Raw genomic sequence first — 25845 nt, 5'->3', positions numbered from 1 at the left:
CCAACGGGGCTTGAACTCAGGATCTTTTGGATCCCAAGCCGCTGCCTTAACCACTGCCGCCAACACCAGGCTATATATATATATATATATATATATATATATATATATATATATATATATATATATATATATATATATATATATATATATATATTGTTACGGATTCGCGCCCGCCGGCGTGCTGACGGCCACGTAACTCGAATCGCGGCACGTCGCCCACCGGACGGACAATCCAGTCGTGACCCTCTCGGACTAACGCCGGGAACCAGTCACGGGTGGACCTTTCGGTCTCACCGCGATCGAGCCAATCAGCCCCCGCGTGGGATAGGGTTGCTCGCCAAATTCGACCTACCTAAGTACCCACACGGAGGGTAGACCGGGCGATCGCACCTCGCCGCAGGTCGACTTCGGACACGGGCCACTTAAGCGACCCGTTCCGTACTATCGGGATAACCGAGCGGTGTTATCGTCGGCCTCGATGGTTCGATTAATTATCGGGCGTATTCAGCCCAATACCAACCCTTTACGTGAAGCAAGATGAGGATTCAATGAAAGAAATGACGAAGCGAAGCGGGAAACAGTTCAACACAAAGCACATTTATTCGCGATGAACGGAAAGCGCACATATACAATTCCACCAAAAGCACATAGAAAAGAAGAGAAACACAATGCAATTTTTACACAAAAAGCAAATGCGACAATGCAGATCTAATACCGATTACGCGAGCACACGGCAACACTTATACAATTTTACTTCACAGACGGCGCCGACAACACATACCCAAAACCAAGGAAAAGAATACCCTCAAGGATGAGGCGGGCCTGAGGCCGAGACCGGGTCGGGCCTACCCGTCTGGTGATGAGACGCGGAGCGGCGATGGTGCCTCAACTCTGCGGGCCTCGCGGGCAGTGTCTGGTAGGGGGTGGGAAAGGGGCCCCCTTGGTCGCACTATCTCAGCGCGGGGGGAAACAGGAGGGGGTTGCTGATGCTCGGGGTATAGAGGATTTCCACTCTGCCTCGAGTCCCGCGACGAGCGTCTCCACCTCGGCCAGGTCGCGCTGTCGGCCTCCCTGGGGTGCAGCTCCCTGCACGACGCGAGCACCCCCTCGTCTGCCCTCGCCGCCTCTCCACAGCTCCGTCCCCTCCGCTCCGACTCCAACGCACACGACGACGACCAGCTCCTTCTTGCTCCTTCTTCCCAACTCCACCGCCCGCGAAGTCTTAACTCTCTGTTCACTTGACTGACGAACACGGTCGCTTATATCAGCCCCGTGGCTTCGCTCTCTCATCTTTGACCCCCTCCCTTCGACCTTTCACCTCGCTCCCCATTGGCCCGAGAAAAAGTGGGCGTGAATGCTTTTTGATCCATAAATTTGCATATATCGATCGCCCTCCAACGCCCTGGGGGCGGGGCCAAATCGCCCCTTGCTCACCGATTGGACGGAACAAAAGTGGGCGTGTGTCGTTTTTGATCCGTTTTTGAAGCAGAAAATCCGTGGTTTTGTACACGCTGTTCGGCGCGCGCCCTGCACGAGTCCAACACCGGTACCCACAAGCGGCGCAAGAACGGTGGCGATGCGACGGTTGCGAGGTGTGACGTGAAGCGGCGCCACCGTGGGTGGTTGATGTGGTTGGTGGTGGTAACAATGGCGGTTGGTCCAAAATAAAGATAGTAAAAGAAAAACGGCTATCCTGAAGAGTCGCAGCACGCATAAATGACATGTATTCCCACTAGACAACGGGTTTGGGCCTAACTACACATGTACTTACCGAGATACCTCACCTAAGGGACCTGAATGGTGGTTTGCGAATTTGGTAACCACAACACTATATATATATATATATATATATATATATATATATATATATATATATATATATATATATATATATATATATATATATATTTATATATATATATATATATATATATATACATGATCCCTACAGGGCATGGTTGATACATAAAAGAAACTAAATGAACAAAGAGGGGCCTCTTGGAGAAACATCAGATGGAACTTTGTAAGGGATAAAATTACAAACACAGGATTAAAACGGTCTGTTATCAGAGCTTACTTATTTCCCCGATGAAAGAGTATTTGATTTCTTGCTGCTGGCCCAGATGGTCAGCAGGCAGATAAGGTTTTACAAGTTTTTACGACTACAGAGGAATGTGTGTATTTCGCGTTCTAGCTTTCCCAGCATATATTTGTTAATTTTTTTTCTCAAAGCATGAACTGAAGCTATTTGGCATTTTACCTCATTATAAATTCAATTAACGATTCATTTTCCGCAATTCCCCCATTTTGTTCATACAGAACAACCCCATGGTTTGTTCTGTAAGCACAAGCCTACAGAAATATAAATTTGTCGTCGGCAAGCGGCAGGCCCATTTCTACCGCTTCACCCAGACTTGTGCTCTGTGGTGGGTCGACTCCCTTGCGAGTGTATGCAAGCCTCGGAGGGCCACCACCTCCCCATGCTGTCTCGTTCCACAGAGTTGGGGCACCCAGGCGATCTGGAAGAAATGAACCCTGTGCACACCGAACATATACATCCAATAGGCAATCGCCCTTTTCAATTATACTAATCAGCTTTTATTTGAGCAAGCCGCTCAAATTCTTTTTCCACTTCAGTTTTTAAAATATATTTATTGTCCCACTTCTCTTCATCACAATCAACCATCTGTTTTTGGTTCTTTCGCAACAATTGTTGAATTCTATCAAAAGGGCTTTCGTCAGTCCCAAGGGCACGAGTGTCTGCGCTTTTATATTTTTCATAAAATCCTACCGACACGTTGTCTCAACTCGATTTTAGACGAGGTTCTTCATTTTCTGGGATTTCTGGATCTTCTGGATCTTCATGGTCGCCAGAGTTGCTTAGAGATGGTCGGTCCGGGGAAACTTCATGCGCCACCATCGTTGTCACTCTGGCAATTTTCTCTCTCTCTCTCACACACACACACACACACACACACACACACACACACACACACACACACACACACACACACACACACACACACACACACACACACACACACACACACACACACACACACACACACACACACACACACACCGATTTTTGCTCTTAGGCACGCTATGATGACAACAATAGCGACGAATATCATGAGTCCAATGAACAATATGTGGAGCATCCATGTTCCCCATCCACCAAACTCCCTTTAACGAAGATCCGAACCCTCCTTCCTAAAAATAGTCATGGCACTTTGCAGCGACCTTCCTTATGTGTTGTTCCACGTCATGTATATGTACCGTTTGGCACTACTTTAGCATATGTCCCATTTATGCCCTTCCGGTTATCTGCCATGCAATTATGGTACCATGCATCTCCGCAATAATAGATTTCCTCAAATGGGATCACCGCTGACAGCAGTCCTGTTCATGTGGGCACATACCCAACACTTCACATTATTTTCCTTCGTTGCGTAATTGTGCGACAGGGTCAAAAAGGTGTTTATCCCATATACTCCTTTCTCATGCAATTGGTTCAGATGTTTACCTTCTTCTGCCCTGCGCACCCTGTCACCACTCATTCCTTGTTTCCCCTGTTCTAGACCTACCAATCATTCTGCTCTCCATGGCATTCCCATAATGCCCTCACTGTCTGTTTAGGTTCATATTATTATGATTATGCACATGCTAATCAGAAGTACTGCTACATATGTCATGAACCCCCAGTAACGTTCTTCTCACTTGACAGCTGTGTGGGTAACCAATAATACCTGGTGGGGTCCGGTCGAACGTGCCTTCTTCCGCTTGAACACCTTGATGTGCACTCAGTCACCAGGCTGGATGCCATGGTGTTCCTCTGCAGCCGGTCTGGTAGTGCTTGTTTGACCTGTGAGTCAAATTCTTTGACAACCTTTGTTAATATTTCATGTGGGGACAATCCGCTGCACCTGCCTGTTTACCGTTGACCCAACTGACATCAATGCCAGAGGGATAGCCTCTGGCCATTTCAAACCTGTTTCATCACATATTTTAGAGACAGTAGAAGTGTTGTTATATTTGCAAAGCTCTGCAGAGTTCCTTAGTAACATCCGATGTGATGAGCTCCTTCTGGTTGTTTAAACACTTTACTAACATTATAACCTGGTGTTGGCTTAGCGGGTCAAGGTGATGGCTTGGGATCCTCGGGTCCTGAGATCGAGTCCCATTTCCACTGAATTAACACCAGGGGGTTGACTCAGCCTGTCATTCTTCCGAGATTGGTGAAATGAGCACCAGTATACTGGTAATCGGGGCACTGCATCAGCAGCATAGCCGCGCCCCCAACCAATGATGCAACCAGCAGCCAAAAAGGCAGCACATGATGGGAACCAACATTATGGTGTTGACAATACACACAGCTTCTACAAAAAATTACAGCTGTAAATCCTGGAGCGTGTCATGTTCGTAGCACCTCCTTCTGCATCCCCTGTTTGCTCGTGTGGCCACTTACATGGGCCAAACGAGCAGACCATGGCAAAAATGTTTTTGGTGCAACTATTTTACCCTTCTCTGAAAACCAGAGCTTTGTGTCCGTGTTATAGCAGCAACCTGTTTTCTCCCACTTGGCTCTTTCACTTCTCAGTTGCCTCCTGTAGTGCTGCAATGTCGTCAGTAGTCAGCGCCCTTTCCTAATTTTTCCTCTTTTGAGAGCATGGTTGCTCCCTTTCAAAAGAGCTGTATGATCGGGTGGACACGGGCCCGTTGTTACGATAAATGTTAAATGTTGACTGTTGATCAATCGACCTGACTTTAACACTCACCTCCTCAAGGCCGAAGGAACTCTAACATGAAATGCATCAACATCCATCCAAGAGGCGGAAGGTACGTTGATGCATCACCTGTTTGGGAATACAGTAGCATGAGCAATGACGTCCATTTATATATTATGCTTGCAATTTTTGTGTTTTCACATCATATTGTTACGAATTCTGGCCCGCCCAGCGTGCGATCGGCCACGTAACTCGAATCGCGACTGCGTCGTCCACCGGAACGGACAATTCTGTCGTGACCCTCCCGGAACAACACCGGGAGCGAGTCACGGGTGGGTCTTTCGACCTCACCACAATCGTGTCAATTGGCCACCCGCGCAGGATAGGGTTGTTCGCCAAATTCGACCTCCCTAAGTACCTGTGCGAGTAGTTAACCGGGTGATCGTACCTCGCCGCAGGCCGGCCTAGGACACAAACCGCTTTAGCGGTCCGTTCCGTGTTTCAGGGATAACCGAGCGGTGTTATCGCCGACCTCGACAGATGTGATTCTATTTACTGGGTGCTTACACCCGTCTACCAATTCCTTCCGTGATGCAAGATGGCACTTTTAATGGGGAAAGAGACGACGAACGGGATACATTTCACACAAGGACATTTATTATAGCAAGCACATATTACACACACAACACAAGCAAGGAATCATGCACGTATTTACAAGCAAGGCAAATCAAAATGAAACACGGATACAGGCAAGAAAGCAATACCACCGACTATAATTATTAGTAATTTACAGGCACTTACACAGGTCTACTTATAAGGACACGGCGCCACAGCAGTCATACAAAAGCAAAGAAAAACCCTCTCCGAGGCAAGGGGGTAGACGGGGTTCGTAAACCTTTATGCCGTGGGCTCTGGGCCGTGGGTGACCGAATAGGCCCGCGAGACCGTGCTGGTTACCTGTCCACTCCGGGGGCGACGGTCGGCGAGCCCTCTCCGGCACTCTCCTCTCGTGCGCTCCTCGACCCGGGACCACTGCTCGCAACCCTCACGACTTGGCGCCCAGAGGGAGAGACGAGCCTTCGACGATCCAGAGCCCACTTCGACGATCCAGAGCCCGACGAATCCAAACACGACGTCCGGAGCCTGACGAATCCAAACACGACGATTCAGAGCCCGAAGAGTCCAAACACGACGTCCAGAGCCCGAAGAGTCCAAACACGACGTCCACCAAGAGAGAGGAAGAATCCAACACGATGATCCAGGCAGGAGAGAGGAAGAATCCAACACGATGATCCAGGCAGGAGAGAGGAAGAATCCAACACGATGATCCAGAGCCCGAAGAGTCCAGACATGACGATCCAGGGCCCGAAGAATCCAATTACGATGATCCAGGGCGACGAAGAGGAGAGCTCAAACCGAGGATCCAGAGCGAAGAAGAGGAGCGCTCAAACACGACGTCCACCAAGAGAGAGAAGAAGAATCCAACACGATGATCCAGGCAGGAGAGAGGCCGAGCCCGCGCGTGGTCCGCCCTATATAGCGCGGGGCTCCGCCCCTTCGCTCCACCTCTCCTCTAGCCCTTTCGAGAAGCTCCTCGAAAAGGGGCGTTTCCTCCTCACGGCCGCCTCAGACCCCGTATCCACCAATCGCCAGCGAGCTCTCGCAGCCTCTCCTGTCAGCCCCGGCGCCGCAAAAAAGGCGGGAAAACTCGCGCGCCATTGTAGGCCTTTCACGGGGCCTTCGTTTGAGGTCTTCGGATGGTCCAACATAACGATAGAACAGAAAAAAGGCTATCTCAAAGATTCGCAGCCCGATGAATCACACAAATTCCCTTTAAACAACGGTGGGGAACTATCTGCACATAAACTTAGCGTCATAACTGATCGAAGGAACCTTTATGGTGTATTGCGAATTTCCACAGCTGTAACAATATCATCACCTTCATCACGTGTATGCGCTCATGTGCATCCACCGAAGCTCACCTGAACTAGGCTTGCCCCAAACGTGAAAGGAACTAATTCTGACTCGTGTCCCCTCGCAGCCCTGCACCAAAAACTCACGAGACAGGCTTCTGGTCTGCTGCCAAATTCGACCACACTCCACTTGCACACCAACTCCTGAAATGCCCTTTGCCGTTTCAGCTGTTATCAAGCAAAGCAAATACATATTTTCACACACCTCTGTCTGGCAACATATAGGACCACCTTTCTTGACCAATTAACTACAAAGTGTGGAAGTTTTAAAATGCACTGGCCTAAACACAAGCCCCCCCCCAATAGTGATAACACCAGGAACTCCACAATCATCACCCGACTGGCTCGCCAACCAACATGGTGGCCCAAGCAAGACCATTCCACATTCTAACGTGCAATTTTAAAACATCTCTTCAAAATGCCCCTCACTGCACAACCCTCTATTCACATACCATGCATGCAAATCTGTGGGGCAAGGATGAACAACTTCACAAACTACACGGCGCACTCAGCACGGCTGCCCGGATGTCAATTCAACTCATCAAAAGTGCTCCCCAACACCAGGCGACCCCTCCCCTTGAACATCCGTGCAGTCTCCACGCCTGGCTCAGTTGCGCATGTATTATGTCCACAGACCACAGCCACACACAGAAAAATGCTTTTCACCATCGTGAGAGGTTCAAATCATTAAAGCGCATTCACATTAACTCATTCCTCATTCAAACTTGTCATGATAACCATGGTGACCAGATACCTTGACTCGTGGTTCATAATGTTGCCATGCACACGGCTGGAATTACACGGTTCCACACCCCAAGAGCTCTTCCACAACCAGCGATTTATATTTCCCAATGTCGCCACCCATGACAACCACCTGCACAAACTCCCCTCCTGACCACCACGCGTGATTCTAATTCTTTCTAATTGTCTCACATGGAGGACACACATCCTACAACATTTCTTCACCCAAATGCCAACCATGGGTGCCCAATAAGCCAAACATGGGAGAAAGAGTTAAAAGTTGGCCATTTTAACTCAATTTGTATAACAAGCACAGTGTTCTCACCTGCTGTCATCTACCTACATGCACACGCTCACCTCCATGTATCTGCCTGCAGCAAATTCACTCCACCTCCATTCATCTACATAATGAGTGACCTGTACCTGTGTGCTCCAACATGCTACTCTGCTACATCCGCCTGGTTGGCTCAGTGCCACGTTTCAAATCCATAACACTTAGCATCAACTTTAAATCTTTCTACTCTGGTGCCAAACAGCACATGAGGTACCACAATGTCCAACAAGTTCCAATCAATTTTAGACATCATTCAACTACAAACTGCCGCAACCAAACTCGCCAATGATGCAACCACCCATTCACATTGATGCCATAATAGCTTTGTTATGCTCAAATAATTCTCATTTTTATATCTTGAGTGCGTTTGCACCCACTCTCGAGAGATAAAAATCGAGCAGTTCTTTGGCTTGGGCATTTTCACCAGCAACAGTTAATTTCCTTATCAATCTATTTTAACAATTTTTTTTCCCTGCAACCATTTTCTCAAGCATTTCAAAGACAAGCTGCCCCCACCATTTTTCCCTTATCAGGCAAATCACACAGCCTGGCAAACAAGGCAAATTCTTCCACTTCACAGCAGGGCATCCCCCCCTCCCAACCCCACTTTTTCATTATGGTTCTGCTCCAGTGAACACGAGCAACTTTTGCTTCATTTTAACACAACTTCTCCATTTAGATGTAAATTATTTTTGTATTTTTTCTTTTACATAATATAGGGGAACAAATAAATCCTCGAAACCAAACTAAAACTACATATTCTCTTTAAATATGCCTGATGTTGGCTTACTGGTTAGGGTGGCGGGCTTTGGATCCCGCTCAGTTGTTGAATTAATACCAGGTGGGGTTAACTCGGCCTGTCATCCCTCCGAGGTTTGCAAAATGAGTGCCAGCTTGCTGGTATCCTGTGTCGGAGTGGTGACCCATCCAGGATTGTGCCCAATAGCCAAGGAGACTGCTTAAGCAGCACCAACACTCTGCACAGACTATGGTCCCAATCTCCTAATTCCTCTCTTTAAATAGAATCTCACAATCCAACTATCCCTCCACTGCATCCAGCATGCTGACCCCACCCTCTCATGCCTGATCTGGCTGTCAATTGTCCCAGCAACCTACTTTGCATATACGCAGCCAGGCAGAGATTGTGCACCCGTCCGGACGTTCCTCGCTCCACACACTAAGCTGTTAGCTGGTCTGTGTAGATTTACAAATTCATTATAATTCTCTCACGCTTGTAACCACAATACAACTGCGTATATGTTCGACACACACACACACACACACACACACACACACACACACACACACACACACACACACACACACACACACACACACACACACACACACACACACACACACACACACACACACACACACACACACACACACACACACACACACACACACACACACACACACACACACACACACACACACACACACACACACGTTGTACACAAACGATTTCAGACACTTTCAGAACATTGACTCAATAAAAACACCTCACATTAAATGACTTTGGTTCCATGGGCTATGAATTGAATAATTCTGATGTTGATTCGTTACCGGGTTCAGCATCCTTTGTTCAATCATCGGGCACGCTATCTCAAGTTCCATCTCAGCTGGCTTATTGTCCTCAATTATTTTTCGCATTTTCATCGCCATTGTCTTGTACAGACTCCCGGTAGCCTTAAAGGTCGCATTCGCTTTTGCACTTTCCCTCTCGCTCTTGACTGGCACTGTTATCTGAATGTTTCCTCCCCATGCTCCCTGCGGAGGGAGGAGAGCTATTGCCGGTAGCATTTTCTGTACCTCTTTAAAGGTAGCTTGCATGTCTTTTAAACTCCCATTTATGCTCACGCTCTTCGTCTGCTCCTCTCTCTTTAGGCTCTGTTCGGCCCACTTGCCAAAGATTTTCCAATCGACTAGTTTGAGTCGTTTTGTCTTTTTCTCTCTTTCCATCAATTCCCTTCTCAGGTTTTCAATTCTTTCTCAGTGGAATATCTGTTTTTCAGGTCAGTCTGCCCACAACTTCACATCTTTTGAAGTACTCGACCCAAAGGTCTCATTCATAAACTCGGCATTTGACTCGCTAGGAGCGGGCGCATCGCCATCCTCTGCTTTTCGATGCCGTTTCCGCATACACGTACTTCTAAATCGCTCTGAGCACTCATCAGCACTCTTTTTTTTACAGCGACTTCTTCAAATCCCTTGGCCCCCGGCTCTCGCAACCTTGGCAACAAAGTACCCTCGTTACTCGCCCTTGTGGCTATTCTTGCACATTTCTACCAACCCGTGACTTAGCGACTTGATCCCGTACGCAGTGCCCCTTTAATGCCGTTCCCAACGAGGCAGTTTAACAACTCTCTGCGCAACGCCTCTGGCCATCCAACATGTGACTCGGCGTTTCTATCAAAACATAAAAAGATGTTACCCAACTCAAGGAATAATAAATCCATCCACTTATGGGTTGACGACAGCCTTTTTACCTGACGAAAACCCCAAAAGTCTTTTATTTCACTCAATAAACAGCTATGTATATCTTTACCTTTTAAATTTTGGTCTGGGCCTGCGCAGCATCCGCAGAGAGGTGGGCTATCTGCCCGGCGGGAACAGATCACCCTCCAGCAGAGGTCTCTCACCTTTGGCTCCGCCGGTGTTCGCTGACTGCCTGACAGAGGTGCCCTCCTCTTCCCGGACGGAGGCTGTTGATCCCATCTTCATCGCCAATCTGTCATGACAGTTTTGGCCACATCAAGACAGCAAACCCTTTAGTTCACTTTAAGCTGTTTATTCAGGAACAAATATCAGACAAACACTTGTGCACAAGAGGAAGTTTTTAGCTTGGAGCAATATCACAAACAAAAAAAAAAACTTAACTTTACATAGCGTATTTCAAGTATATATATATATATATATATATATATATATATATATATATATATATATATATATATATATATATATATATATATATATATATATATATATATATATATATTGTTACGGTTCTAGGAACAATATGCATTCAAACATACAGCTGACCCAAAGTTAGTGATGCCATTAAGTACATGTGTAGACAGATTCCCTCCTAGTGTTTAGTGGGAAATCAAAGGTGTGCGTTGCGATGTTTTTTTAGTTAGGGTAATAAATATTTATATCCTATCCCCCATCACGATCCACTGTCCACCTGCTGTATCCGAAGGCCTGTTGGCCGGGGCAAAAAAAAACTTTGTGTTGTGGCTTATTCTTGATGAGTCTAGACACGCGTGGAAGACGGGGGGAGGGGGGGGGCGGCTTCTCCGGCATAGCCGAAACCCCGCCCAGAAATGGCAGACCCATGGAGGCCCTGTCCAATCAGGGCAGACAGTGGCGTCGGATTCACCAAGGCCCTCCCCACTGAGAGAGATCTATAAATGATGAAGTGATCCTCAGCATAGAGTCCTTGGCTGGGAGATAAATTACCGCACCATCCTGAGAGGGTAGAGAGAGAATTCTGTGTGGGTCGGCCGTGTTAGCTGGAGTCTGAGGTTGGAGAGAAACAGCGTTGGAGTGAGACGGTTGGAGTCGCGGGTTGCCAAAGAAAGAAGGAGGGTTGTGACGCGGAGGGTATACCCGCGTCTCGCCTCGGCGGCCCGTCTGTTGCGCTGGTTCGAGGGTGCCCGATCTTGACCGGGTCTCGCGTGGGTCCTGTCGGCAGCCCTGATCCCCGTCTCGGACTCCACTCTGCTCCACCCGGGCTCCTTCGCGGACACTGTCTCCACGCGTGTGGCTGTGGGCCGAGCTGCACGACCACTGACAGGTGCCGCAACACAGAGCATCCCTTCCCTCCAACGTGCAGGTACCCCAAAAGATCTGTGACCTCAGCTCACCTCCCTCTCTGGCTGTGGGGGTCCAATGCAATACACCTGGGTTTATTTTCGTCTGAGTGCGCGTCTGAGTGTGTGGCGCCGTCTTGAAGTAGAACTGTTTAAGTGTTTGATCATTGTAAATCTTGCCTGTATATCCTGCGATAAGTCTGCTCTGAGTCCTTTTGTAAGTTGATTGTAAATAAACCATTATTAGAAATGTTCCCAGTTCGGTTTCGTCTTTTCCTTCATTGGTCCAGCATGGTTCAGATCTGAGTTTAACCGGATTTTTATACCCGATAATCTGTTCATCCAAGCCGGTACGTTCTTGGTAGTTCCGCTCGGCTGCATCCGAACCGGAAAGGTAGTTGGTAGAGTGATCGGTTCGGGCAAGACGTACCGAGGGCGTGGTTCCCCAGTAGACGACACCGCATGTTTAATTATGTAAATTGGTTCGAGACAAAAAGACATTATGCTTCGCGGTGGAGGTATTGGCGTCCAAGGTCAGTTAAGCGACCCGCCGCCTCAAGGAATTATCCGTGAGCGATGGCCTGCAATTCTGGGAGTCTGGTGGGAGGCGACGTAACTTCCCCCACCTAGCGGTCATTCTCGCCACAATGTATATATATATATATATATATATATATATATATATTATATATATATATATATATATATATATATATCTGTGATCCCTCCATGGTGTGGTTGATACATCAAATAAATTAACTGAAGAAAGAGGGGCCTCTTGGAGAAACAACAGATGGAACTTTGTAAGGTTTAAAATTACAAACACAGGATGAAAAACAGTGTTATCAGAGCTTGCTTATTGCCCTGGTGAAAGAGTATTCGATTTCTTGCTGCCGGCCGAGATGGTCAGCAGGCAGAGAAGGTTTTACAAGGTTTTTACGACTCCAGAGGAATGTGTGTATTCTGCTTCCTTCTAGCTTTCCCAGAATATAGTTACTAAATTCTTTCTCAAAGCATTAACTTTTTTTTTTTTTTTTTTTTGTATACCTTGGTCGAGGCTCGTATGAGAGCGAACACACAACTCACAGCAAGGAGGCATGAGACAAGAGGGGCGGGAGTGGAAGGGACAAAACATTGGGGAACAGACACAGGTGAACTGTGGAAGGGAGAGGGATGGGGATGGGACGGGGAACATGGCGAGGAGAAGATGGACATTACAGGGACTTTCAGGAAGGAAAGCAGGAGAATTGAAGGAAGTGGGCTTGGGTGGATTATGGGGGGTAGAAAAGATCGAGGATTTGGATGGGGGAAGATAAGAGGTGGTGGTGAACAGCTGTTTTGAAAGCCTGGAGGGAAGAATAGGAAAGAATAGAGTGAGGAAGTTTATTCCAAAGGCGGGAAAAAAGAGGAATGAAAGAGTGAAGATGAGCAGTGATTCGTGATTTTGGTAGTTTTACCAGAAGGGGGTTGTTGGCGGACCTTGAGCGCCCTGTGGAAATGTGGTTGGGACAAATCGCAGAGAGAGCAGGGGGGGCAAGGCTGGAGAGGAGTCGGTAAAAGACAGAAAGACCACCGACTAACCTGCGGTGATTGAGTGAGAGGCCCAAAGACTCAGCTTCATTGCGGGAGATGCCAATGATCTTAAAAGCCCTGGTTTCGACAGCGTGAAGTCGAGAAAGGTGGGAGGCAGGAGCACCAGCCCAGAGGGGAGAGCAGTACTCCATCAGGCTACGGACAAAAGCTTTGTAAGTGGTCAGGAGCTCAAGAGGGCCGAGGAAGGACTTTGCACGACGGAGGATTCCCAGTCGGCGACTGGCTTTTGAGGCGAGGTTGGAAATGTGACTTTCCCAGGAAAGGTCATGGCAGATAGTGAGACCCAGAAGCTTGAAAGAAAAGACTTCTTCCAGAGGATTGTTGAGAAAGTGGATGGGGGGTTTTGTAAACGGTCCTTTCGAAGAGACATAGTGAGAGTGTGAGATTTGTCTGGATTGAAAGACATGTTCCACGTGTTGGACCAGTTTGTGATTTTATCCAGATCTGCAGTGAGCGAAGAAGCTGCTGCTTGCCGGTCTGAGGGATGACAGATGGTACGGCAGAGGGTGGAGTCATCGGCAAAGAGAAATAGAGGATTTTCCAGAGAGTCCGAGAGATCATTGATGAAAACCAGAAAAAGAACAGGGCCCAGAACGCTACCTTGAGGAACTCCAGCCTGCACAGGAAGAGGGGATGAAAGAACTCCATTTAGGGCCACACGTTGACTGCGACAGGAGAGGAAGTCTGCGAGCCATGAGTGGAGATGGCCTTGAATACCATGGGAAGAGAGTTTGGTGAGTAGGGCAGGGTGCCAGACTGTGTCAAAAGCACGTGATATGTCCAGGGATACGGCTCGGATTTCCTGTCTGGCATTGAGGACCTCCATCCATTGATGGGAGAGCAGTAGCAGCATATCCAGGGTAGAGTGACCTGGTCTGAAACCAAATTGATGATTGGAAATCAAGCCATTGGAGAAGAGGAAGGATTTCATGTCTGAAGCGATGATGGATTCCATAACCTTGCTGATGATTGGGAGAAGGCTGATTGGTCTGTAGTTACAGGGATCTGTTTTTGCACCTTTTTTCTGCAGGGCATTAATGTTTGCCGATTTCCAAGCAGATGGCAGATGACCTTGAGCAAATGAGAGGGTGAATAGAACAGAGACAGGGTGAGCAAGAGCAGAGGAGCAGGTTTTTTAGGACACTTGGGCTGTTGCCATCTGGGCCGGTTGCAAAATCTGAGTCGAGGTTTGACAGCAAACTCTCCACCTTGTCAAGAGAAAAGGACACAGAGTCCAGGGACAGTTGTGTGCGACTGGGTAAGGTGGGTACAGAAGTGATGGGTTTCAGACACAAGATTTAGCTGCAAACACCGAGTTTAGGCATTCAGCCTTTTCACGTGCAGTATCAGCAGTGCAGCCATTTGAGGTAAGGGAAGGGATGGAGGGGGAACATACACCAGAAACAGATTTGATTAGATGCCACCAGGATTTTGAGGAGGGAGAAAGGTTTGAGAGTTCAGACTTGAGATTAGAAAGATGTTGTTTTCTGGCTCTCCTGAGGGTAGATACACACTTGTTCCGAGCTTTATGGAAGGAAGTGAGTTACCCTCAGTTGGGTTTGCTTTCCATGAGACAAAGGCAAGTTGTTTCAGGACAACTGCCTCGCCACAAGCTTCAGTGAACCAAGGGCGGGAGGAAGGTTAGGAGAACTGAACACGAGAGGGGATAAATCTGTGCATGAGGGAGAGCAAGTGTCTTTGAAATAATTCTCAGGATGAGTTGATGTTGGAGAAAGTCGTGATGGGAGACCAGTCTAGAAGTTTGATGGCTGCTTGGAGATCCTGCCAGTCGGCTTGAGTGAAATGCCAGACTTGACGGCACCAGGTGGTTCTCTAATAACAGCCAGAGAGATGTCCACTTTGACAAGCACATGGTCAGAAGAACCGATTGGAGCAGAGGAAGACCAGTAGATATTTTCAGGGAAATTTGTCAAAATCAGGTTCAGAAGAGATGGAGCACTGTTGGTTGAGATCTGGTTCGGGAAATTGGACAATTGAGTCAGTCTCAATGAGTCGCAGACAGCTTTTGCTGAAGTGCCATGACAGGTGAGAGAGGTACGTACCCACACCCAGCCAACTGGGTATACCAGATCTTTAGTACATATGGTATACCAGAGGGTCTTAGGAACGACAATGCATCCTTGTTAGTGTCCAAATAATTCAAATTGTTCTGTTTTGATTACGGCATTAACCAAACTACTTCTAGCCCTCGATTTGCTCATGCTAACGATGAAGCTAAAAGGGCAGTGCAAATTGTCAAAAAAATTATGGAAGAAAGCGGAGGACAAACATCTGGCTTTGTTAGACGACCGCACCACTCCCCGAGGAGGACTACACTTTTCTCCTGTACAGTTGTTGATGGATAGAAGACCACGTAACAAGCTGCCTGCAAAGCGCAGCTTACTTGTACCAAAACGATACAGTTTTCACGAGGTTAAACGGCATTTTGACATGGAAAAGACCAAGCAAAAGTTCTATCATGATTGAGTAACACGAGAGCGGCCACCTTTTCAGGGTTTGCAAGTCCATATGGAACCACTTCCTGGCACTAGAAAATGGGCTCCTGGTGAAATCTTACAAAAATACGAGTCCCCGAGGACCTACGTGCTCCAAGCAGGAAACTTTGTTTCCTGCTTGCCCCTTTGTTTCCGCAGGATTCGTCGACATCTCCGATCTACAAACAAGCTGGCCTGGCCAACCACACTGGCTATGTGTACGAGCCAGAGATGGGAAACTCAGACAATGATGAACACAGTGATACTTTCTCCCCTTCTCGTACCAGCAATGGTGATCACTGCATTGTTTCTCCTTTGCCCCCTTCGCCTTCTAATACACCTCTTTTGCCCCCTACTGTTGTGCTGGATGAACAGCTCCACGAGCCTGTTCCTACTACTCGCTCAGGCCGTGTTGTAAAATGGCGGACAAACTAAATCTTTGATTTGCTTTGATTTTGTGTGTGTGTGGGTGGGTTGCAATGTGTGGGTTTATTATTATTATTATTATCATTACTACTACTATGTGTGTTGATATAAATTGTTTATTTGTTGATTGTAAATGAAATCCAGTCTTTAAATAGATTTTCATTTATTTCTTTTCATTCTGAAGGAGTGGGTATGTAATGTAAAATAGTTCCTGTGGCTTGATCTGGATTGTTGAGACCCACCAGCGTTGATCTCGCAAGACCCGCAATGCTGCTTCGGTTTGGAATAAAAGACAGTCATCTTACAAACCTTGAGTAGCTTTCACCGAAAAACGACGTTATTCATATAGACATTTCAAGGAAATGATCACAAAAAATGAAACAAGCCAGTAGGCGACATGGGTGGTCGCTATATAATTGCATACTAGTCATACAGTTTTTGACGGATCGGGCTGATATTTTTTGACAAAGAGGTTGATTGATTATAGTGCGCATAAAAGCACGGAAGCCGATTTTTGAAAAATATATATATATATATAAATATTATTCGGATTTTTTTCAAAAATTTAAAAGTCCTGTTGCTAGGCAATGGTGGCGTCCATAGCAACGGTGCTCAAAAGCGTACAACGAGATCCTGGTATGAACCTACCAGTCAAGTTTCATCAAAATCGGTTGACTCCTCTGGCCTCCAGAGCTGTCCATTACATACATACAGACAGACAGACGGAAAACCTGAGAATAACGGTAGTCTAGTGACCACCCCAAAAAATGGGTGTAAGAAAATATTGTTACGAATCTGGAAGCCATTTGCACACAGACAGCAGTCCCCGCAGTTCAGTTATTTCGATAAGTATGTGTTTATAGTCAGGGTCCCGTCCTTCTGTCTAATGGGTTAATTTCATGTGTGTGCTGCGAAGTTTCTTTATAGTTAGTTTTTTACAACAAATCCCCTTCACCTCTCTGCACCATCAACTCCATTGCCCACGTGTTTTTGGCTGAAGGCGTGGGCAGAGCCTCCATTCACTTCAGATCGAGGCTCCGCTCAGAGGATGGGCATGGAGCGTTTCCTCCCGCCAATGGGCGAGCAGGGCCGAGGCGCCCCGACCAATGAGGGAAGGCCGCTGATCGCCCGACAACCCCTCGTCCAATCAGGAGGCGAGTGGGAGGGGAAGAAATCCCTTGGATCTGGCAAGAAGAGTAGAGTGGTTGTCAGGACCAGTGTACGGAAGTCATCGTGGCGATTGGATTGGTCTTGGCAGCTTTTTGTCTGCGTTTGTGGTGGCTTTTCGTCTGTGGTCCTTCGTGGTGGCTCATCGTGGTGGTGGAGGCCAAGCAGCTCAGGTCGCGGACCCCAGGTCGCGGGCCCGTGTATTTCGGAAAGTGGGTTCGAGCCCCACTGTGGTGGTTGAAGTACGTTGTGACTGCACGAGGCGGAGAGGTACACGACAAGGCCCTGATCCCCAGCTCTCCTTTCCATCCTGGGCTGAGGGACCAAATAAAGACCCCACGGGGTCAATTTCTTTTGGGTGTGTGTGTGTGTGTGTGTGTGTGTGTGTGTGTGTGTGTGTGTGTGTGTGTGTGTGTGTGTGTGTGTGTACGTGCGTGCGTGTGTCCGTGGGCCCCGCCTGTAAGTAGAAATTGCGAAGTGCTTTTGTTCAATGTACATTGCTTTTATTCAGATAACTCTGCTCTTTGTGCTCCCCTGCCCACCTGATAAATAAACCCCTAATTGTTCAATGTACCAGCTCGTTGTCTGTCACTTTCTTCCATTGACCCAGCATGGTGCGTATTGAGAAATAGTGAGGCCGTGTGCCGTAAGTTGTCATTGGGACCGGCGCGGCTCTGGTTACTCCCGCTCGATACGCCGGACCCGAGTCGGAACATGCGACTCGGTTCGGACAGATTCGGCCGAGGGTGTGGTTTCCCCGTTAGCTAGACGGGGTGAGTACTTCGGTAAATTGAAATAGACAAGTGGACCCTACCTCATGCCGTCAAAATATTGGCGACCACGGTCCTTTAAGTGGCCCGTCGACTCCGGAGTTATCTGGGGTGACAACCTTTCAATTCCGTGATGTTCGGTGGAGACGAGACTACTGTTCCCCCTGGTGGTCGTTTATCACCGCCGAACCCCGGCCCACAACAATATTAGCTCGGTAATTTCGAAAATACGTTACTACAGCAAACGGCTCAGAAATCGGGTGTTATCAAATATATTGTTACGTTTGAGGGGGGGTATGCATTCAAAGGGTAATTAGGATGTTTAATTAGGTATGCCATGCTGTTCCAGTGTACCAGGATCTCGATGTAATGAGTAGCAATTCAGTGGTGATAAGTTGTCTAGTAAATGTCCATTTCTTCAAGGGGGAAATGATAATTGTCACGTAATTAGATAGGGATACGGGATAGGGTAAGTGTGTCTGCGTAAACCCCTTTTAGTATTCCCTGGAGGCTTGCCGTGACGTCACAGGACAGTGCTGCGGATGGCTCCGCCCCGTGATCACGATTGGCGGAAGGCGACGGCGGAGGGCCAATAAAACGGCTCGATTGGAAGTGATGAGGACGGGAGGATAAAAAGGTTCTGTTCGGGGTCGAAAAGGAAGAGGAAGAAGATCGGGACAGAAAAACTGTTCTGGTGAAGGTTGTTGTGCTGAGAGCGTGCTTTTTGTTGGGCTGTTTTCGATCCTGGTTTCATCGTGTCTCGTAGCCTTGCTGAGCCTCGTGCCTCACCTTGGTTGGCTCTGGGGTTCTGCTGGCTCGGAGTACAGGGTCGAACGGCGGGCGGACCTGCCTCCCTCTCCTGCTCGCAACTTGGCGCCAGAACTGGTTCCCTGGCGGCGGTGAGCGGACTTGGACCAGGACCAGGAGGTCGACAGCACCACGGTGTCTCCTGCCCCTGACGAGCGCAACGCCAGCTCGTCCGACGCCAATCCAGGGACTGTTGCGTTTACACCACAGGCCAGCCTGACCACCAGGACCAGCTACGTTTTGTGTGTGTGTGTGTGTGTGTGTACCTGGCGCCTTAGAGGGTTTGAGATTGGTATATCCATTGGAATTGTTTGTGTTTTCCCCACGCCCGAACCCACACCACCATCCCGTCGAATCGCCCCGGATCCTTCCTCTTGCAGAGTCTTATTATTTCTGGTTAGAGAAATAAACATCATTAACTCAGTGAAAAGCGACTCGTGCCACCTTCCTCGTCCCGTTTGCGGTAGAGCGATTAAAACCGCCATCTTTGGGTTGTAAAGAATAAACCGCCTCCATCGTTTCGGCTCATTCTACGTTGGCGGGACTGTTCAAGTCCCGTGGATGTCACAATATTTTCCTATGAAACTCACAAAGAGAAACATTTAACCTTTGTAAAGAAAAATCTGATAACCAAATACTTTAGAAACAGGCGTGAGGACAAAGGAAAACCTGATAGAACCTCCATAAGATAGGGGATGAAACTTTACCACCACGGCAACCTTCACAGGCATGGCATGTCCACACACCCACGGAGAGTCCGTGCAGATCCAAATCTACCCATAGGTACCATGTCCGTGTGTGCTGTATACGAACCTCTACCTTGTAGTAAATGTCGACTGCATTTCTCGATCAGGGCTCGAACTTCACCGCACGGCTCGGTAAGTGGCTTAAGCACTCAATCAAGCACTCCAACGGAACGCCTGGCTAAGCAAGCGATTACCAATTGCCGTCGATTTCACAATGCACCCTGAAACGCCCGTACAATGTCCGATTTGGACAAATCAACACTTTTTTTCGGAGTCTGAACAGCTGATCCTTTCAAATGTGGAGCTTACATTTAGTAATAATGGTTCGTGTGGTGAATTGAAGGTCGTGACGCGCGATCACATGTCGCGCGGCTCGTGCACGGGATAGATAAAGCCAAGTCTCCGCACGGTCGGGGAGATTGTCCCTGGGGCATTGTCATTTACGGCGGCGGTCCACTTGGTGCTCGTTGAATGGTGAGAATTGAGAGTATACCGGACTCCGTGCTTATGCTGGTTTATTTTGTGGTGATCAACTGCACGTGCATACATTGCTGCATATGTACTCCTTGCTGCACCTGTATCCCCTGATGTGCCCGTAGAAGCGGCTTCAATCAAATGGAATAAAGCCTACACTCTGAAGGTTTTTCTCTTGCTTTCATTACAATTTATTCCATTTGATTCCCTCGGCTCTCTCAACCAACGATGGACAAGATCTACAAACCAGAGAGGTTCGACGCAGACCCAAACGTGACTGACTCGGAAATGAAATGGTCGCATTGGTTCCATTCCTTCTCACACTATCTGACCATCATCGAAGAGGGAGCCGACAAATTGGCCGCCCTTGTGAATCATGTCTCGCCCAGTGTATTCAGGCTCTTCTCGGAGTGCGACACTTACGAAGCAGCGATTGACGTACTGCAGGCGCTCTACGTGAAGCGCAAGAACGAGGTGTACATACGACATCTTCTCAACACACGCAAGCAAGCAGCCGGGGAGACCATCGATCAGTTCCTGCAAGCTCTGAGGCAGTTGGGAAAAGACTGCAGTTTCCGGGCCATAACCGCCGAGGAACACCGAGATGAAGCGACCAGAGAGGCGTTCATCCAAGGGCTCAGGTCAGCCCCCATACGGCAACGCTTACTGGAGAAAGCGCAACCCACTCTTTAAAAGGTAGCCGACCAGGCTCGAGCAATGGATACGGCACAGCAGCAATCTGAGTCATATGGAACACCGATGCTGCTAATGAACGCCGCTACGGTGGAAACCCAAGGAACCCCTCAGGGCACCTCCGACACAGAGGATGGAGAAAAACCCGAGGAATCGGATACCCAGACCTCGTCAAACTCCTCAGCAACTACTTCGGTTGGTAAATGCTTCTTTTGTGGGTATAAAAGACACCCCGCAACAAATGCCCCGCCAGAGATTCCACATGCATGAATTGTGACAAGAAAGGGCATTATGCCAGGGTATGCAAATCTACTCTAAGGAGAAATAAACCCACTTCTGCGGCTCTCTACTCACAAAAGAAACTAACTGCAGCCTCACCGGGGAATCTATCCAAGGTTATCATCAACGTGTGAATTAACGGGCATATGGCTGAGGCTCTGATTGATACCGGTAGCTCTGAGAGTTTCGTCAACAGCTCACTAGCAAAGGGCAGGAAATGGAAGATCCACCCGACAGACAATACGGTATGCATGGCCGCCACATCACTACAGTCCCGCGTACGAGGGTACTGCAATGTTGAATTGGACGTAAAAGGGTACACGCATCGGGATGTAAGGGTACTGGTGCTTCGTGATTTATGCGCAGATGTAATTCTGGGTCATAATGTCCTCAAGCAGCACACGAGCATCGAAATACCCTTTGGAGGAAGCAAATCTCGTCTAATTTTAAATGCTCTGACCACCGCAGAGGTATCGTCCCCCCTGCTGTTTGCTAACTTGTTGCCGGACTGTAAACCGATAGCGATCAAATCGCGACGATATACCACTGCTGATATGAACTTCATCACTTCTGAGACCAAGCGATTACTGGAAGAAGGTATTATAGAACCGAGCGATTCGCCATGGCGCACGCAGGTGTTGGTGACCACCAACCAGAACCATAAGAAACGAATGGTTGTCGATTACTCTCAAACGGTCAATCGCTTCACCCAACTCGATGCCTACCCTTTGCCGCGCATAGACGAGATGGTCGAATGCGTGGCCAATTATAAAATATTCAGCACCATCGATTTGCGAAGCGCCTATCATCAAATTCCCATCCGAGAGGAAGACAAACCTTACACCGCGTTCCAGGCAGGTAGACGCCTCTATCAATTCAGGAGGATTCCGTTCGGTGTCACCAATGGAGTAGCTTGCTTCCAACGAGTTATGGACGACATCATCTCGGATGAAAACCTCAAAGACACTTTTGTTTACGTGGACAATGTCACGGTGTGCGGTAAGGATCGGGGGGAACATGATATGAATCGGGACAGATTCTTGAGCATTGCTAGAAAATATAATCTGACCCTCAACTACGAGAAATGCGTATTCTCGGCAAGGTCGATTGACCTTCTTGGCTACACAATAGCAGACGGCACGATTAAGCCTGATCCTGAACGATTGTGCCCACTCCATGAGCTACCCCCACCTTAGGACCTGCAGACAATGTGCCGGGTGATCGGGAATGCGAGATGGATCTCCCAATACTCCGAGAAAATACATCCCCTAGTGCATTGCAAAAACTTCCCACCAGATGCCGCTGTTGTAAAAGCTTTCCACAGCCTCAAAGATGATATCGGTAATTCCGTGGTATTATCGATCGACAGCTTGGTGCCCTTCGTGGTAGAAACGGATGCTTCCGATCACGCGATAGCTGCGACGCTCAATCAGTCCGGACGACCCGTCGCGTTCTTCTCGAGAACTCTCACTGGAAGCGAGCAGAGACACTCAGCAATAGAGAAAGAAGCGTACGCTATTGTCGAAGCCCTACGTAAATGGAGACACTATTTACTGGGAAACCACTTCACACTCGTCACGGACCAGCGATCCGTTGCATTCATGTTTGATGGGAAAAATAACGGGAAAATTAAGAATGAAAAAATTATGAGATGGTGGATAGACCGAGCCTGCTATAGTTACGACATTGTTTACCGGCCCGGGAGGGAAAACCCTGCTGCAGATACCTTCTCTCGGGTCTACTGTTCGGCGACAATCAGTCAGGCTTTGCAAGACCTCCATGTGTCTCTGTGCCACCCGGGGGTAACCAGAATAGCACATTTCGTGCGCAGACAAAACCTTCCCTATTCTATCGAAGATATTAAACAAATGAATGCTTCATGCCCTGTTTGTGCTGAACTAAAACCCAGATTCTATGGCGCGGCATCTGGCAGGTTGATCAAGGCCACTTCTCCCTTCGAGAGACTAAATATCGATTTCAAAGGGCCCCTGCCGACCGAGACAGACAACAGATACATATTCACTGTTGTTGATGAATACTCAAGGTTCCCTTTCGCATTTCCGTGCTCGGAAATGACCTCGGGCACCGTCGTGAAATGTCTGTCTGACCTCTTTGCTATGTTTGGGAAACCTTCGTACATACATTCAGACAGAGGGCCGTGTTTCATGTCGGCCGGGCTAAAACAGTTCCTATTAGAGCACGGCATAGCAACTAGTCGAGCGACGGGTTACAACCCACAGGGTAATGGGCAGGTGGAACGATATCATGGAACTATTTGGAAAGCCGTAACTCTGGCGTTGAAATCGAGAGGACTGGGCCCCGAGCAATGGGAGGTTACCCTTCTCGACGCTCTGAATTCCATACGCTCTTTGCTCTGTACGTCCACCAATGCAACTCCTCACGAACGAATGTTTACTCATCAGCGACGTTATGTTGATGGCCAAACGGTGCCCAACTGGCTAACCTATCCCGGAACAGTGTTCATGAAACGCCCGGTACGACAAAGCAAGTATGAACCCGTGGTGGAGGAGGTCGAACTCATCGATGCTAATCCAGAGTATGCTCATGTCAGACTCCCGGATGGCAGGGAGACCACTGTGTCGGTTCGCCATTTGGCTCCCTCAGGTACTCCTCCCGCAGGTACACCACCATCTGGCACTCCTCCCTCTGACATCCCCTCCCCAGGTGTTCCCCCCCCAGGAACTCCATCCGGGAATGGTGGCGACGGAGCTGCCGCGTTCCACCCGAGAGCGATCGAGGAGTCATCCCCGGCACGAGTCGAGGCTCACCAAGAGGATCGGAAGCCTCCCTCAAGTGAAACCGCCATTTACTCCCGGAGAGCTCGACGGATAAAACCCCCTCGCCGACTCGATCTGTAAAGGGGATTATCGGCATCCTCGATGCTCATGCTCCGATATGCTCATTATATCATATATCGATGCTCATTACCATGCTCCTACAACTCAAAATAATCCTCACTGCTTGGCATGTATGCTTCTGTAGTTTAAATAGTTCGCGCTGCTTGAAATGTATACTCCTATAGCGCTGAAGTAATCATGGTGCGTTAGTTGGGCCTCTAGTTACATTTTAAAGATGGGGAGAATGTGGTGAATTGAAGGTCGTGATGCGCGATCACATGTCGCGCGGCTCGTGCACGCGATAGATAAAGCCAAGTCTCCGCACGGTCGGGGAGATTGTCCCTGGGGCATTGTCATTTACGGCAGCGATTCACTTGGTGCTCGTTGAATGGTGAGAATTGAGAGTATACCGGACTCCGTGCTTATGCTGGTTTATTTTGCGGTGATTAATTGCACGTGTATACATTGCTGCTTATGTACTCCTTGCTGCACCTGTATCCCCTGATGTGCCCGTAGAAGCGGCTTCAATCAAATGGAATAAAGCCTACACTCTGAAGGTTTTTCTCTCGCTTTCATTACAGTTCGTTTAAGAGATTATCTCGGTTATTCGTATGCGCAAATGAAATAAAGCCACGGACGGTTGCGGCTCCAGGCGTTTATAAGCAATGCAACATACCCCTCGATTCATCGCTATGATGAACAATCATTCGATAATATGAGTGAGGAAACGGAAGAAAAAAACCTTTACCGTTCAGAAATCGTTGCAGCCTGTTCCAAGTCAAGGCATGATCGAGTAGGCCAACAACATGGCGGCTTCACACCCCAGTGAGGTTACCTTGGATACGCCTAAAGACCCCAGACAGCGAGGTGGCCGAGGATCGCCTGCTGAAGGATATAATTAAAGAAGGCCGTTAATTATCTTCAAAAGGGGTGTTTTAATTAACCCAAACACCCAATTATCACTCTTGAAGGCTCACCGAGAATACTATACGAGAATATGGCAACACCCCGTGGAGCTGCCGCTTAAAGGTGATGGTGAGGAGGGGTGAGAAGGAGAAGAAGAAATATGCGAACGGCTGATAAGATCATGCGCGGAATCATGAAAACAGACCCAAACCACTTCTTCTCTACAACCAAATAAACAGCAACAAGAGAGGAAAGTCATACCTGAAACTATTTAAGGAAAAAATTAAATCCTGTGAAGAAGAAGGTTTTCAGTAACTATTCGTGGTGAAGGATTGAAACTGTCGTGTATTCATGTTTCGGATTAACCGGACGTGCGATCTCGGGAGGCGGCAACATGGCGGCACGACGAAGCTGGGCCGACTGATGGTGCTGAGGTTTGTGTGTGTGTGTGTGTGTGTGTGTGTGTGTGTGTGTGTGTGTGTGTGTGTGTGTGTGTGTGTGTGTGTGTGTGGAACACAATAAAAGACTGATGGTGCACTCAAACTGTTTTCCCTGCCTGGTGGTGGTCGTATGGCAGCTGAGCTGCCGGGGTAGCTATTATTTCTTGAAGCACGACTGTCGCTGATGCAGTGCCCCTCTACCAGTACACACACTGGAACTGGTGCTCATTTCGCCGACCTCGGAAGGATGACAGGCTGAGTCAACCCCTTGGTGTATTAATGCAGCGGCCGACGGGGCTTGAACTCAGGACCCAAGGATCCCAAGCCGCCACCCTAACCACTTCAGGACCCTAGAATCCCAAGCCGCCACCCTAACCACTTCAGGATCCTAGGATCCCAAGCCACCACCCTAACCACTTCAGGAACCTAGGATCCCAAGCCGCCACCCCAACCACTTCAGGACCCTAGGATCCCAAGCCGCCACCCCAACCACTTCAGGACCCTAGGATCCCAAGCCGCCACCCCAACCACTTCAGGACCCTAGGATCCCAAGCTGCCCTAACCACTTCAGGACCCTAGGATCCCAAGCCACCAC

At 48.3% G+C, this 25845-nt stretch overlaps 1 long non-coding RNA gene across 1 annotated transcript; it reads right to left on the bottom strand.

Annotated features, from left to right (window-relative positions):
* Positions 1-1998: 1998 nt before the first annotated feature.
* On the bottom strand, positions 1999-25383 carry LOC147025747 (uncharacterized). The gene is made up of 3 exons (XR_015057993.1): positions 24653-25383; positions 2792-10509; positions 1999-2535 (listed from the first exon to the last, which is right to left on the bottom strand). It is a non-coding gene; the product is annotated as an uncharacterized LOC147025747 (long non-coding RNA).
* Between the last annotated feature and the right edge of the window lie 462 nt (positions 25384-25845).

This window comes from Eptatretus burgeri, chromosome 5, assembly GCF_056783735.1.
Source record: "Eptatretus burgeri isolate ZD-2024b chromosome 5, Ebu_testis_v1, whole genome shotgun sequence".
In the NCBI taxonomy this organism is placed as follows: domain Eukaryota; kingdom Metazoa; phylum Chordata; class Myxini; order Myxiniformes; family Myxinidae; genus Eptatretus; species Eptatretus burgeri.
This window is presented reverse-complemented; position numbering and strand designations above follow the sequence as displayed.